The 17692-nt window shown below is 36.4% G+C and overlaps 1 long non-coding RNA gene across 1 annotated transcript; it reads right to left on the bottom strand.

Annotated features, from left to right (window-relative positions):
* Nucleotides 1-14387: 14387 nt before the first annotated feature.
* Nucleotides 14388-16340, bottom strand: LOC128642707 (uncharacterized). The gene is made up of 3 exons (XR_008399693.1): nucleotides 16208-16340; nucleotides 15210-15331; nucleotides 14388-14480 (listed from the first exon to the last, which is right to left on the bottom strand). It is a non-coding gene; the product is annotated as an uncharacterized LOC128642707 (long non-coding RNA).
* Between the last annotated feature and the right edge of the window lie 1352 nt (nucleotides 16341-17692).

Consider the following 17692-nt stretch of genomic DNA (forward strand, 5'->3'; position numbering starts at 1 on the left):
CGGCTAGCTACTAAGGACATTGCTGGAGGGCTTTTCACGTCTGTGAGTAGCTAACAGTGGATGTTTGGGGTTATAGATTTTTTTCAGAGCTTGTCCATGTTAATCTATTACTCTAATAGAAGGAACACTGAATACAAATTAGCAGACTATATGTTATATATGGACAATGACGATTTTCTGATAGTGCCCATTATTGTATGTATAGCTGTTTTGTTTTCTAGAAACCAATTATAGCTTCAGTGTTTTTTTTTCCAGTAAACTCTCAATATATGTTGAGCGTCTAGAACTATTCTTACGCTGCCTTTCATTTTTTTTTTATTATTATTATTCTTTGACATCCTTTGCCCCTCTCTGTTTGTCCTTATTAGACCCTAATTTCACCAACTATGTTACAAAATCACACACTTATTCTTTCCTTTATAAATTAAGAGGATTACAAGGGAGATTTATGTCATAGAAAAAGTGCATTTACTAATTAGCTACCATCCACTCTAATTGTAACATCTATAAGTTTCATGCTTGTTAATGGCAATGAACAATTTCTACGCAGATAATATATATATATATATATATATATATATATATATATATATATATATATATATACCAATTTACCTTTTTCCAATCGCTAATTGATAAACCTCCTTGCTTTCACACATACCGGGAATTCAGCTGAATTAACTTGCCACTAAGTCTGATTAATTCTTTGGCCACTAGATGACCCCTTAGCACAGCAAATATCAAAGCATGTTACTGCAACGATAGCTACGGTGTGGTATGAAGCATGGGACTTGGACCTAAGCTGTTAATTCTCTCCAACAAACCTGACATCTTTCTTTTCAGAGATCACTCCTTTTTTTTTTATATGGGGTAAGGCACACATTTCCTGTAAAGATTTATTCTATTCTTTGGCTGTCCAGCTCTGGTTGTTTTATATATCTCTTTGTTAACAATGTCATATATTTACTTAAGAAATAACATAGTTTAGCTTTGATATTATAAGTAAGCCTTACTAGAAAAAACACCTAAATTACCATTTCTATACTGTATTAAGGATCCAAAAGAGGTCCCTCCTTGTAAGGTGGCAAAAAGAGGACATATGTACGTTATCCTATGTAACACAGGTCTTTATCTGACTTTTGACGTATAATTTGATATTCATACTTCTGCCTGTATAAATTTTTTTCTACTTATGTCTTCAATAAAAATAATAAAATAGGGGGGAAAAAAAAAAAAAAAATTAAAAAAAAATAATAATAATATATATATATATATATACCATAACACATTGACTGCACAACTATCCTCAAATGCCCTTAGTGTCCCTGTAGTATTAAGGTCCCATGAGAGTTTGCTAGCGCTATATGGACTTTTGCTCCCCTCGCCATAGTAAACTCCTGTACAATATATGCATGCCATAACCAGCTAGTATTAGACTGATGCTGCAAAATAAAATGCTAAAATTACAAGGGAAAAATGCCATAACGCTTTTTTTACAATCTCATAACAATATACTGCTTGTTTGTTCTGGTTGCTACTATTCTCTAGAGCGTTAACATAAAATAGCCGGATAGCATAACATTAATCTATATAGGACTGGCATGTAAGTTCCCAAAATTCTTGGGCACGCTACTATATCTCTCTATATATTATAGAGCCATTTGCTTATTTTGTTACGGTTTATTATAGCTCTGTAATTTAATTGTCTGTATTTTTGTCATTGCTCAAGAGTATTGCTATGCTTATGTATACATATATATATATATATATATATAACCAAATGTTGTTAGCCGACTGTTCCCTATTTCCTCCACATTTCTTTTTAGTTTCCCAGAGGTTCAAATTATGTGAAGGATACGCACCCCCCCTCCCCAACCCCTTTTTTCGAGCGGCTCTCGCCCGCTGCACTCCCTTCCCCCTAATCCCATGAAACCAACCCCCCCTTGTCTCTATATTTCTTAAATTAATATTTTATTATATGTTTTATCCACTACAGGGCGGGGTCATTTCTAATCTATATATTATATAAAATATAAAACTGAAGTCGTCATTTAGATATTCCAATCTCTTTGCTAATGCTTTTAATGAACAGGATGCATATGTCTCTTCTATTTAGCCCTACGGCCTAGTCAACCTCCTTGCTTCTTGATATCTCTGGCTAATTATAGCTTCTTCACTCTATTAATAATCATCAAGTTCCACTCTTTAAAGCCATAAATGCATATTAGGTTGTCATAATTTGTATTGTTGACTTGGCAATATCACTGTATTAGCATTGTATTCTTCTTACTTGACATTGTTTTTGGATGTGTCACTATTGTTACATTTTACATTCAATAAAAAATTGTTTAAAAAAAAAACTTGCTTAGACTCTCAGGTACAGCCAACCGTATCAGATTTAATAGCCCCCCCCCCCCCCCTTGGCCCACTGTTGATTGATTACCCAGTTGAAGGGGGGATTTTCCCTTGAAAATGTATAAAATGTCTGTGTCTCTTTCAATAAAGTGTCATTCACGTTACACTTAAAAAAAAAAAAATAACAAACTTTTGATTGAAGAAAAAAAACTAATTATATTTCACCACTCTCTCTTACTACCTCCATGCTTGTTGAGAGTTGCAAGAGAATGACTGGGTATGGCAGTTAGGGGAGGAGCTATATAACAGCTCTGCTGTGGGTGTCCTCTTGCAACTTCCTGTTGGGAATGAGAATATCCCACAAGTAATGGATGATCCGTGGACTGGATACACCTTACAAGAGAAATAACGTATATTATTTGATTATCTTCCTTCTCTTGTTATCATTTGTTGAAAGGTTTTTCTAGGCAAGCTTTGGAGCAGCAGAGAAGCTATTTTCTCGCTGTTGATTGGTGGCTGCACAGTGCATATACACATATTTCAATTTTGATTGGCTCACCCAGGTGTTTTGTTAGAAATTATTCGTGCATTGCTGCTCCTTCAATAAATGATACCAAGAGAATGAAATAAATTAGAAAATCGAAGTAAATGCAAATTTTTTTTAAAATGATATCCTCTATCTGAATCAGGCAAAATATTTGGTTTTCTTTTCATGTCCCCTTAACTTTCCAATTATCTGATCTAGCTGATTCAGAATCATAAAACTTTATTTTGACTTTATAGTCCATTTCAATGTATACCTGATAAGCAAGCACTGTACTAACTTTAAAAACAAAAACCACAAATTTATTTGTTACATAACTAAATTTTACATGCATATAAATCAACAATAACCTGTGAATTTATATATATATATATATATATATATATATATATATATATATATATATATATATATATATATATATACAGGGCCGGCGTTTTGTAATAGGCAGCTTAGGCTACCACCTTAGGGCGCATCAGCAGGGGGGGGCGATCAAGAGCAGCAGTGCATTTGCGGATTGCTGCTCAAAAAAAAAAAAAATTAAGTATTTTTTTTTTTGATCCCCGACCACCCCACATTCCGCCCCAACCCTCCCCCCCCCCCCCCCCCCGCCGACCGCGACATGATTATGAACAACAATGTGATGATGATGAAGATAGAATGATTATAGAAATTGAACTTCATCAATCATCACTGACACACACTGATCGACATCGTTAAGCAGGAAGTTGCCTAAGTTGCAGGCGGCGCAGCACACAGCCTCTCTCTGAGTGGCTGACTGAAGTCTGACTGACTGGCTGCCCGTCCAACCACCTGGTGACATCACGTCACTCGACTGAGTGAGAGAGGGAACGTGACACAGGCAGCCTGAGCCAGCCACGTGAGGAAAGAGCCCGCTCGCGCTGCGCAGTTCACCTGAGAAGACCACTTAGACCAGCCCAGCACAGCAGGCACAGAGGGAGCGAGCGCCGAGCGGAGGACAACAAGACAAATCACTGATCTTCTAGAAAAGGTTTATATGCATATATATACTAGAATGTAATTGTGTTTTATTACGTTTAAAAGTGCTGAATCGTATTCAAAGTTTCTAATGAAAGTATGAAACAGTTTTGTTTATAGAAGCCGCAAAAAAGGCGCTCAAAGATTTAATAGACGCATTTGATTTACAATTGGGTAATTGACATAAAAAAAATAAAAATAACAGATAAGTCATGAACTTTAAAGCACTGGTTAAGTAAGGGAATATAATTAACAAGAGAGAGAGAACACAGAAGTTACGGTAGGAATTTAGCCTTAGGATAAGCATAAGCCTTAAGGTCAGGATTGGATCATTTGGAATTAGGAGGATTATGAACAAATAAATCATAATCATTCATGATGGTGATGATGGATGATGCATCATGTCATGCTGGCTACTGGGGATGATGGATCTGGTCTGGATGGGGTTAGTAGTGTGAGTCGTGACAGACTACAGTGTGATCATGACATGTTGTTATGTATGTTAATTAAATTGTATAAATAAAATAAATATCATATGATGATCATGATGGTGGGGAACCGGGGGGGGGGGGGGTGCACAGGCCCAGTCTACTAGTAACAGTCAGTCTGACTAAGACAGAGTGCAGCAGGCAGCAGCACAGGACAGGACAGAGTGTCACAGAGTCCAGAAGGACGGTAGCCTAGGAATTTAGGATTATTGGAGGATGATGGATCATTTGGAATTGGAAGGAATTAGGAAAAATTCATAATCATTCATGATGGATGCATGTCATGCTGGATCTGGATGGGTTAGTTAGTGAAGTCATGTGCATGGATCATCATGTGTGATCATGATGATCATGGGGGGGGACCGGACCGTGGGGGGGGGGGGGGTGCCGCCTGTGGGGTCTACTAGACAGTCAGTCTGACTGAGTCTGAGAGTGAGTGGTCAGTGGAACTGTCACTGAGGTCATGGTGAGGTTGGAAACTTGGAAGCTCAAGCCTGACACAGACAGAGACAGTCACCTGACCTAACCCAGACCACCAGTCCTACAGTTCATCACATTTTAAACAGTAACTAACACTACACAGTCAGTCAGTGACTGACTCACCACCGACTGTCTGTGAGACCCCAACAATGCATGCATGCATGATGCAGTAGTGTGGTGTCCTTAATTTATTAACTCAAAAATCCCTTGGCAGCAGTTGGCTTCATAAATAAACTGGCACTGGCAGACAGTTTACACACCCTGTCTTCATTATACTTTTTTATATTAAATGAATATATGTTGTTAGGTATAAAAAGAGATTGGAAAACATTAGAAAAAAAAACTAAGTACAATGGCCCTTTAACAGCATAGCATTTCATTTATACATGGCTTTCTTTTGCTAAGAACTTGCATTTTCTGAGTTTCCAATTTTGCAAAATTGCACCTTTTTGTGATTTTTTTGTTTATGTGACTGTCTGAACTGTGGGAAATCTGGATTTGTTCCATAACATCTTGATCAAGAAAGGGTGCTATGCATTGCTGTTAAAGGGCCGGCCATTGTATTTATTATTATTATTTTTTAATGTTTTCAAATGTCTTTCTATACCAGCTCCAGACAGTCCAGATAGCATTAAATGTACAGAATTATAGTTGCTGCTTTGAATGAGCATTGAGCAATATCAGCTGTTTCATCTGGGAGAATACACCTAAAGGATAGATTTCAAACACATTTAACTAGAGAAAATACAGTGCACAGCGTCAAACGTCTGTCCGGTTATTGTTAAGTTAACAATAACAGGACAGACGCTGTACACTGTATTTTCTCTTAAATGTGTTTGAAATCTATCCTTTAGGTGTATTCTCCCAGATGAAACAGCTGATATTGCTCAATGCTCATTCAAAGCAGCAACTATAATTCTGTACATTTAATGCTCTGGACTTGAGCTGGTATAAAAAGACATTTGAAAACATTAAAAAGAAAAAATATAATAAGTACAGTGGCCCTTTAACAGTATAGCACCCTCTCTTGATAAAGATGTTATGGAACAAATCCAGATTTCCCACAGTTCAGAGTCCTTAGGGGTTCAGACACTCACACAAACAAAAACAAAAAATCACAAAAAAGTTGGAATTGTGCAAAATTGGAAACTCAAAAAATGCAAGTTCTTAGCAAAAGAAATGTATAAATGAAATGCTATGCTGTTAAAGGGCCACTGTACTTATTTTTTTTTTTTTTCTTTTTAATGTTTTCCAATCTCTTTTTATACCAGCTCCAGTCCAGAGCATTAAATGTACAGAATTATTGACGGCTTTCCCCTCTCTGCAGACTGCCCCTTTATTTGTTCTTTTAACAGACTTGCAGTTTAGCCAATCAGTGCAGTGATGGCTCCCAGGTAACTTCACATGCATGAGCACAGTGTTATCTATATGAAAAACATGAACTAACACCCTCTAGTGGTGAAAAACCAAATATGTGTTTTTATGTAAAAGAAAAATAAGTTGGCTTAATGGAGCGCAAATAAAATGTACTTGGTATGGGGGGAGTGGTCTTGAGGAGGGCAGGGAGGTTGGTGACATTGTCTGGGGTTTTTTTTTGGGGGGGGGCGTCCAAATGCACCTTCGCCTGTGTAGACAAAAATCCTTGCACCGGCCCTGTATATATATATATATATTTATATTTCTATTAATCTAACCATCTCTATAATATAACTTTTTAAAACTATAAAAATCTGTGGTAAAGGTCAGGCACTGTCATTCATTTCCAATAGCTCCGCTGGTATTCTTTGGATGTATCAGATGCAAAATGTAAGAAATCTTTATTTTCAAATAAAGTCAGTATAGTTTTTCAAATTTTTTTTTTTTATTATTTTCTAACCAAAAATATGTTTTTATTTGATTTCTAGGTATTATGATTGCAGGGCAATTGTCAAAAAGAAGATGTCATTGATGCACTCCACAAAGAGTGTGCGTTTCAACAGTTGGGAGATGGAGGTGCGGGACAAGCTTCTTGAAGAGTCTGTTGGTGACGGAAGCTCAAGTAGGAGAGACGAATCTGCCAGGCAAAAGAGAGCTGGTGAGTAAAATTAAATATATGATTACTTTGATTACTTTGCATGGGTGTGGAAATAAAAAAAAAGGGAATAAAGTGGAAGACAAGATAATCGATTTATCCTTTAGGTATTACAATTTACTATTGTTTTTAAAAAAAAATTTAAAACATATAAAGAAAGACCCATATCTGTAAGGCAAAAATCATGTATGACGGGAGTTGCATTCTAGGCAGCATACATACTTACATACACATATGTCATAACTCAATTTCCATCATCCACATACATTTCTTGTGTATGTGAATTGTGTATGTGAAAGATGGAATATAAATGCATCTGGCATAGTTGTATAGGACAGAATCAAAATCACACTTTATATAAGGCCGGTGAGGTAGCTCGATTGTCAAAATGCCCTGACTACAAAAGCCAGTTCAAAGATACAAACGTTCAAATCCCAGCAGGGCCAACTAAGCCCTTAATCCTTCTGATGTCACTCAAATGAGTACCATTAAATTTATTAATAATAACAACTATAACTATTCACCTGCTGATTTGGTTAATTTTGAGAGCGAGCACTGAAAAAGCACTTCAAGAGTTTGAGTCCCACTGTGAGAAAGGCGCTATATAAATACTAGTTATTATATATATATATATATATATATATATATATATATATATATATATATATATCATCCTTCTCCCTCACCATGGCCCTTATGTTGTGTTCCCCTCACTGCCCTATGCCCCTTCATTTGTTGTTCCTCTATATCCTTTTTCGTCATGTCACCTTTCTTCTCTTTCCCTCCCAAGGCCCTTTTTTCTTTCATGTAATTAGCAAGAGTCCATGAGCTAGTGACGTATGGGATATACATTCCTACCAGGAGGGGCAAAGTTTCCCAAACCTCAAAATGCCTATAAATACACCCCTCACCACACCCACAATTCAGTTTTACAAACTTTGCCTCCGATGGAGGTGGTGAAGTAATTTTGTGCTAGATTCTACGTTGATATGCGCTCCGCAGCAAGTTGGAGCCCGGTTTTCCTCTCAGCGTGCAGTGAATGTCAGAGGGATGTGAGGAGAGTATTGCCTATTTGAATGCAGTGATCTCCTTCTACGGGGTCTATTTCATAGGTTCTCTGTTATCGGTCGTAGAGATTCATCTCTTACCTCCCTTTTCAGATCGACGATATACTCTCATATGTACCATTACCTCTACTGATTCTCGTTTCAGTACTGGTTTGGCTTTCTACAAACATGTAGATGAGTGTCCTGGGGTAAGTAAATCTTATTTTCTGTGACACTCTAAGCTATGGTTGGGCACTTTGTTTATAAAGTTCTAAATATATGTATTCAAACATTTATTTGCCTTGACTCAGAATGTTCAACTTTCCTTATTTTTCAGACAGTCAGTTTCATATTTGGGATTATGCATTTGAATTATTCATTTTTTCTTACCTTCAATTTGACTCTTTTTTCCCTGTGGGCTGTTAGGCTCGCGGGGGCTGAAAATGCTTCATTTTATTGCGTCATTCTTAGCGCTGACTTTTTTGGCGCAAAAATTCTTTTCCGTTTCCGGCGTCATACGTGTCGCCGGAAGTTTCGTCATTTTTTGACGTTATTTTGCGCCAAAAATGTCGGCGTTCCGGATGTGGCGTCATTTTGGCGCCAAATAATGTGGATTTGGCGCTAAAAAATATGGGCGTCGCTTTTGTCTCCACATTATTTAAGTCTCATTTTTCATTGCTTCTGGTTGCTAGAAGCTTGTTCTTTGACATTTTTTCCCATTCCTGAAACTGTCATATAAGGAATTTGATCTATTTTGCTTTATATGTTGTTTTTTCTCTTACATATTGCAAGATGTCTCACGTTGCATCTGAGTCAGAAGATACTACAGGAAAATCGCTGTCTAATGCTGGATCTACCAAAGCTAAGTGTATCTGCTGTAAACTTTTGGTAGCTATTCCTCCGGCTGTTGTTTGTATTAATTGTCATGACAAACTTGTTAATGCAGATAATATTTCCTTTAGTAATGTACCATTGTCCGTTGCAGTTCCTTCAACATCTAAGGTGCAGAATGTTCCTGATAACATAAGAGATTTTGTTTCTGAATCCATCAAGAAGGCTATGTCTGTTATTTCTCCTTCTAGTAAACGTAAAAAATCTTTTAAAACTTCTCTCCCTACAGATGAATTTTTAAATGAACATCATCATTCTGATTCTGATGACTCCCCTGGTTCAGAGGATTCTGTTTCAGAGATTGATGCTGATAAATCCTCATATTTATTTAAAATGGAATTTATTCGTTCTTTACTTAAAGAAGTATTAATTGCTTTAGAAATAGAGGATTCTGGTCCTCTTGATACTAATTCTAAACGTTTAGATAAGGTATTTAAATCTCCTGTGGTTATTCCAGAAGTTTTTCCTGTTCCTAATGCTATTTCTGCAGTAATTTCCAAAGAATGGGATAAATTGGGTAATTCATTTACTCCTTCTAAACGTTTTAAGCAATTATATCCTGTACCGTCTGACAGGTTAGAATTTTGGGACAAAATCCCTAAAGTTGATGGGGCTATTTCTACCCTTGCTAAATGTACTACCATTCCTACGTCAGATGGTACTTCGTTTAAAGATCCTTTAGATAGGAAAATTGAATCCTTTCTAAGAAAAGCTTATCTGTGTTCAGGTAATATTCTTAGGCCTGCTATATCATTAGCTGATGTTGCTGCAGCTTCAACTTTTTGGTTGGAAACTTTAGCGCAACAAGTAGCAAATCATGATTCTCATGATATTATTATTCTTCTTCAGCATGCTAATAATTTTATTTGTGATGCCATTTTTGATATTATTAGAGTTGATGTCAGGTTTATGTCTCTAGCTATTTTAGCTAGAAGAGCTTTATGGCTTAAGACTTGGAATGCTGATATGGCTTCTAAATCAACTCTACTTTCCATTTCTTTCCAGGGTAACAAATTATTTGGTTCTCAGTTGGATTCTATTATCTCAACTGTTACTGGTGGGAAAGGAACTTTTTACCACAGGATAAAAAATCTAAAGGTAAAAACAGGGCTAATAATCGTTTTCGTTCCTTTCGTTTCAACAAAGAACAAAAGCCTGATCCTTCGTCCTCAGGAGCAGTTTCAGTTTGGAAACCATCTCCAGTCTGGAATAAATCCAAGCCTACTAGAAAGGCAAAGCCTGCTTCTAAGTCCACATGAAGGTGCGGCCCTCATTCCAGCTCAGCTGGTAGGGGGCAGGTTACGTTTTTTCAAAGAGATTTGGATCAATTCTGTTCACAATCTTTGGATTCAGAACATTGTTTCAGAAGGGTACAGAATTGGTTTCAAGATGAGACCTCCTGCAAAGAGATTTTTTCTTTCCTGTGTCCCAGTAAATCCAGTGAAAGCTCAAGCATTTCTGAATTGTGTTTCAGATCTAGAGTTGGCTGGAGTAATTATGCCAGTTCCAGTTCCAGAACAGGGGATGGGGTTTTATTCAAATCTCTTCATTGTACCAAAGAAGGAGAATTCCTTCAGACCAGTTCTGGATCTAAAAATATTGAATCATTATGTAAGGATACCAACGTTCAAGATGGTAACTGTAAGTACTATCTTGCCTTTTGTTCAGCAAGGGAATTATATGTCCACAATAGATTTACAGGATGCATATCTACATATTCCGATTCATCCAGATCACTATCAGTTCCTGAGATTCTCTTTTCTGGACAAGCATTACCAGTTTGTGGCTCTACCGTTTGGCCTAGCTACAGCTCCAAGAATTTTTTCAAAGGTTCTCGGTGCCCTTCTGTCTGTAATCAGAGAACAGGGTATTGTGGTATTTCCTTATTTGGACGATATCTTGGTACTTGCTCAGTCTTTACATTTAGCAGAATCTCATACGAATCGACTTGTGTTGTTTCTTCAAGATCATGGTTGGAGGATCAATTTACCAAAAAGTTCTTTGATTCCTCAGACAAGGGTAACCTTTCTGGGTTTCCTGATAGATTCAGTGTCCATGACTCTGTCTTTAACAGACAAGAGACGTCTAAAATTGATTGCAGCTTGTCGAAACCTTCAGTCACAATCATTCCCTTCGGTAGCCTTATGCATGGAAATTCTAGGTCTTATGACTGCTGCATCGGACGCGATCCCCTTTGCTCGTTTTCACATGCGACCTCTTCAGCTCTGTATGCTGAATCAATGGTGCAAGGATTACACAAAGATATCTCAATTAATATCTTTAAAACCGATTGTTCGACACTCTCTAACGTGGTGGACAGATCACCATCATTTAATTCAGGGGGCTTCTTTTGTGCTTCCGACCTGGACTGTAATTTCAACAGATGCAAGTCTCACAGGTTGGGGAGCTGTGTGGGGATCTCTGACGGCACAAGGAGTTTGGGAATCTCAGGAGGTGAGATTACCGATCAATATTTTGGAACTCCGTGCAATTTTCAGAGCTCTTCAGTTTTGGCCTCTTCTGAAGAGAGAATCGTTCATTTGTTTTCAGACAGACAATGTCACAACTGTGGCATACATCAATCATCAAGGAGGACAGATACCTGGGAAGTCTCTTGTTTAGATGAGACGCCATCAGATCTATTTCTGGAAGTTCCCACATTTGAACAATTTGAAGAAATACCTCTGGTATCTGTCCAGATCCCGGGATCCTCAGGCGGAGGCAGTGGATGCATTATCACTTCCTTGGAAGTATCATCCTGCCTATATCTTTCCGCCTCTAGTTCTTCTTCCAAGAGTAATCTCCAAGATTCTGAAGGAATGCTCGTTTGTTCTGCTGGTAGCTCCGGCATGGCCTCACAGGTTTTGGTATGCGGATCTTGTCCGGATGGCCTCTTGCCAACCGTGGACTCTTCCGTTAAGACCAGACCTTCTGTCTCAAGGTCCTTTTTTCCATCAGGATCTCAAATTCTTAAATTTAAAGGTATGGAGATTGATCGCTTGATTCTTGGTCAAAGAGGTTTCTCTGACTCTGTGATTAATACTATGTTACAGGCTCGTAAATCTGTATCTAGAGAGATATATTATAGAGTCTGGAAGACTTATATTTCTTGGTGTCTTTCTCATCATTTTTCTTGGCATTCTTTTAGAATACCGAGAATATTACAGTTTCTTCAGGATGGTTTAGATAAGGGTTTGTCCGCAAGTTCCTTGAAAGGACAAATCTCTGCTCTTTCTGTTCTTTTTCACAGAAAGATTGCTATTCTTCCTGATATTCATTGTTTTGTACAAGCTTTGGTTCGTATAAAACCTGTCATTAAGTCAATTTCTCCTCCTTGGAGTTTGAATTTGGTTCTGGGGGCTCTTCAAGCTCCTCCATTTGAACCTATGCATTCATTGGACATTAAATTACTTTCTTGGAAAGTTTTGTTCCTTTTGGCCATCTCTTCTGCCAGAAGAGTTTCTGAATTATCTGCTCTTTCTTGTGAGTCTCCTTTTCTGATTTTTCATCAGGATAAGGCGGTGTTGCGAACTTCTTTTGAATTTTTACCTAAAGTTGTGAATTCCAACAACATTAGTAGAGAAATTGTGGTTCCTTCATTATGTCCTAATCCTAAGAATTCTAAGGAGAAATCGTTGCATTCTTTGGATGTTGTTAGAGCTTTGAAATATTATGTTGAAGCTACTAAATCTTTCCGAAAGACTTCTAGTCTATTTGTCATCTTTTCCGGTTCTAGAAAAGGCCAGAAAGCTTCTGCCATTTCTTTGGCATCTTGGTTGAAATCTTTAATTCATCTTGCCTATGTTGAGTCGGGTAAAACTCCGCCTCAAAGGATTACAGCTCATTCTACTAGGTCAGTTTCTACTTCCTGGGCGTTTAGGAATGAAGCTTCGGTTTATCAGATTTGCAAAGCAGCAACTTGGTCCTCTTTGCATACTTTTACTAAATTCTACCATTTTGATGTATTTTCTTCTTCTGAAGCAGTTTTTGGTAGAAAAGTACTTCAGGCAGCGGTTTCAGTTTGAATCTTCTGCTTATGTTTTTCATTAAACTTTATTTTGGGTGTGGATTATTTTCAGCAGGAATTGGCTGTCTTTATTTTATCCCTCCCTCTCTAGTGACTCTTGTGTGGAAAGATCCACATCTTGGGTAATCATTATCCCATACGTCACTAGCTCATGGACTCTTGCTAATTACATGAAAGAAAACATAATTTATGTAAGAACTTACCTGATAAATTCATTTCTTTCATATTAGCAAGAGTCCATGAGGCCCGCCCTTTTTTGTGGTGGTTATGATTTTTTTGTATAAAGCACAATTTTTCCAATTCCTTATTTTATATGCTTTCGCACTTTTTTATCACCCCACTTCTTGGCTATTCGTTAAACTGAATTGTGGGTGTGGTGAGGGGTGTATTTATAGGCATTTTGAGGTTTGGGAAACTTTGCCCCTCCTGGTAGGAATGTATATCCCATACGTCACTAGCTCATGGACTCTTGCTAATATGAAAGAAATGAATTTATCAGGTAAGTTCTTACATAAATTATGTTTTTTGTCTTTCCCTACCTCACCAATACCTGAATTTTATACGCTGTGGCCCTTGCATCCTTTTCTCTGTAATGTGACTTAAAATATAAAAAATCGACCATGACATTAAATGCCTATTATGGGCTGTTGACAAGATTTTCTATATATATTTCACTACCTGGCCTGTATAGTTTTTTTTTTTAAATTATGATTCATTCATCACTAATAACTTTTGTTCACTAATACACGTGTTAGACTTACCTGTCTCTTATCCTTGATGTTTTCCAGATCCCCGAAAATACTCTGCAGGGCGATCATCAGCCCCAAGCACGTCTCAGCCTAGTTCTGGTAAGTACCTAAATAAGGAATACAAAGTTGACAAGATTTTCTATATATATTTCACTACCTGGCCTGTATAGTTTTTTTTTTTAAATTATGATTCATTCATCACTAATAACTTTTGTTCACTAATACACGTGTTAGACTTACCTGTCTCTTATCCTTGATGTTTTCCAGATCCCCGAAAATACTCTGCAGGGCGATCATCAGCCCCAAGCACGTCTCAGCCTAGTTCTGGTAAGTACCTAAATAAGGAATACAAAGTAGGTTTTAGATTAAAAAATGGATTGAAGATTAGATTTCTACTCCCAGAGTATTACATTCAAATAGTACCCTGTCTCAGTTCCCTAGCCCATCACTAATAACTATTGTTCACTAATACACGTGTTAGACTTACCTGTCACTTATCCTTGATGTTTTCCAGATCCCCGAAAATACTCTGCAGGGCGATCATCAGCCCCTAGCACGTCTCAGCCAAGTTCTGGTAAGTACCTAAATAAGGAATACAAACATAGGTTTTAGAAAAAAAAATGGATTGAAGATTAGCTTTCTACTACCAGAGTATTACATTCAAATAGTACCCTGTCCCAGTTCCCTAGCCCATCACTAATAACTATTGTTCACTAATACACGTGTTAGACTTACCTGTCTCTTATCTTTGATGTTTTCCAGATCCCCGAAAATACTCTGCAGGGCGATCAGCCCCAAGCACGCCTCAGCCTAGTTCTGGTGGTAAGTACCTAAATAAGGAATACAAACATCGGTTTTAGAAAAAAAAATGGATTGAAGATTAGATTTCTACTCCCAGAGTATTACATTCAAAATGTATCCTGTCCCAGTTCACTAGCCCTGTTACCTTTTTCTTGGCAAGTTACTTTCCATGATCAAGTGTTGTGCTTAAAGATATAATAAACCAAACATTTTTGTTTCATGATTTCATACTAGAATCTGCTAGAACATCAAATTAATCTACTCAATTATTTGATACTCAATTTTTCTTTGTTCTATTATTATCTTTATTTTACAAACCAATAATGTAAGCCTGGTCCCCGTTTATTTTTTTTCTTTCCAACCCATGCATAGCGCCATAGTGCTTGCTTACATTCTTGATTTATAAAATAACAATAATAAGAAGACAACAAAACAAATGTTATGATAGGACTATAAATTTATAATGCTGCTTTATATTTCCTGCTCTTTCAAAGTATTGAAAGTCAAATATTTGTTTTATTATCCATTGTATCGCAATTTTCATATAATGACTTTCATCAGCCTGATAATGATTCTGCCGGCCATCCACTTGTTGCGACTATCAACTGACCATTCTCAGCCAAATGTATGGCACAGTATTCACCTTTTCATTAAATATTTTTTTTTGCTATGCTTTACCATTTAAAAAAAAAAAAATGTAATATTCAAAATAAATATTGATGTCTTCACACAAACTTATTATCTATAATTTAGTATACCTTGGCTTGTGCTGATTTTATTCAATATTTAACAGTGTTAGTAACTCGGATTCGGATCCCACCAGTAGCAGCCTCTGGAAGTGGAGAGATGCCCACTACTCCTCCACGTAAGTTATAACAAACTGAAAATATAAACAAACAAGACAGGCAATAATTATCTGGACATTTTATGTAATTAAGCCTTTACTATAGCAAAAATAATCAGCTACAAATGATTTATTACAATTTTTCTACAAATAAATTTGTTAAAGGGATACTAAACCCAATTTTTTTCTTTCATGATTCAGATAGAGCATGAGATTTTAAGCACCTTTCTAATTTACTCCTACTATCAATTTTTCTTTGTTCTCATGCTATCTTGATTTGAAAAAGCAGTACTGTAAGCTTTAGAGCCGGACCATTTTTTGTTCAGCACCTGGGTAGCACTTGCTGATTTGTGGCTAAATGTAGCAAACCAATCAGCAAGCTCTACCAAGGTGCTGAACTAAAAATGGGCCGGCTCCTAACCTTTTATTACAGCTTTTTCAAATCAAGATAACATGAGAACAAAGAAAAATTGGTAATAGGAGTAAATTAGAAAGTTGCTTAAAATTGCATGTTCGATCAGAATCATGAAAGAAAAGATGTGGGGTTAGTATCCCTTTAATTGAATATAACTTTTATTTAGATTTAACAGAGAGATAAAATCTGTCCATCCTGGATATTAAAATATATTTGAGCGAATAATGTATAATAAAAGTTTGTGGATAGTCTGTTGCTGTCTTTTTCTTAGATATTATGGAAGAAATCTTTTAGCGAGAGTCTTTCTATGTCTGTGCAACATGTCCACAAATACATTGGTTTTCATACAACAAAATAATAACATTTGATTACTGTTTCATCTATTTCAGAACTACGAGGCATTTCTGCAGGTGGAAGCCATAGCAGTCAACTGCATTCACCTGTTCTTAGTGTAGAGGAAAGTCCTGTAGTAAATATTCAACAAACATGCTTCTCACCATCGTCATCTGTCATCGTTGACCATCCATCAACAGAACATCATGCCCCCATTGTGGATGAGCAGACAGCCCAGAATCAACCACCTCAACTGGAACAAGACAAGCCAACAGAACCGGAAACACAACATCGGTATAGCCGGACGGAAGAATTACTTCTTAAAAATTTACTGGCAACAAAAAAATTGACAAAAGCGGTCAACAATATGAGAAAGGATTTACATAGACACATAGACAGGGCATTAGCCCGTGTCAACAAAGAACAGAGGCAAGCAATAGATCACATGCACAAATCCATTTTGGATGCAGTTTATCTAAATCAACACAATGTTTCATCACCTGAAACATAGATAGAAGTTTATTATATTACTTAATTTTATGTCTCAAAATTACTAGCTGTGATACTTACATTATTTTACAGAGGTTTCAATTGAAAGTTAAATTAAAACCTTCTTTATGAGCAGCAATCCATGCCGGGTTAATAAAAATTATTTTGAAGTACACATGTATTGATAATTCTTACCCATGAACTCCTTGTAGCATCCTCTTTTTTAAGGTCTGTCTCCTCCCTCAAAGTCAAGTCTACAGTTTTTCTTTAGTATTCTCTGAAAAATATTAGAAAGAAACAGAATATTTTATTAATAAATGGAAATAAATGATGTAATGTGGATTAAGTGGTAAATTTAAAAGTCACTCACTTGTTTGTGCCTCTGTGCAAAGCAGTAATATTATTGTATTTTTTTCTTATGAGGAGTAGACTTCCAGAATGACAACACTGTCCTAGATATTAACCGTATTTATTTGCGTATGGTAGCAGCTGGCTGATTGTTAAATCTATATTTTTTTGAAGCACTAATATTTTTTCTTAGTGCCCAAAAATATTATTCTTAGTTGTAATTCAAAGTTTTTTTCTTAAAAATTAAGACAATAATTTTGGATAACAGTCTCCAAAACTCCCACTAACTAATAAAAAAATTTGTGGCTTAACTCGAACTGCAACTAATGTGTGACAATGCTTACAACAGAAACTTTTCGTGTAACGTGTAAATATGTGTTAACAATTGTAAAATTATGATTAAGGTGCACTTATTAATTATAAACGATTTAAAAAAAAAATGGATACACTAATACAAATGCTGGAGCAAGCTTGTTTAGGCTAAATCAAGATATAAAAAAATAACAAAAAAATAAAGAAAGTCAATACAAAGTTGAAATTGTAATAAAATCAACCATCACACCCTTGGGAAGTAAAATCGCTGTGACATAGAAAGTTATTTTTTGGTCGCCATTCAATGACAAATCATCATATAACATTTCAATGTTTATTATGAAATATTTAAGGTTGAAGGTCACATGACGTTACCTTCAAATTACTAATATAATTCAAAATAATTGTATTTTTTGGCCTTAGCTTTTAAGTTTAAATTATTTGGAATTTGTTTTACATTTTTGGATGGATACCCTGCTGTAGTGGGAATAAAATATATT

Source organism: Bombina bombina, chromosome 1, assembly GCF_027579735.1.
Source record: "Bombina bombina isolate aBomBom1 chromosome 1, aBomBom1.pri, whole genome shotgun sequence".
Taxonomy (NCBI): Eukaryota; Metazoa; Chordata; class Amphibia; order Anura; family Bombinatoridae; genus Bombina; species Bombina bombina.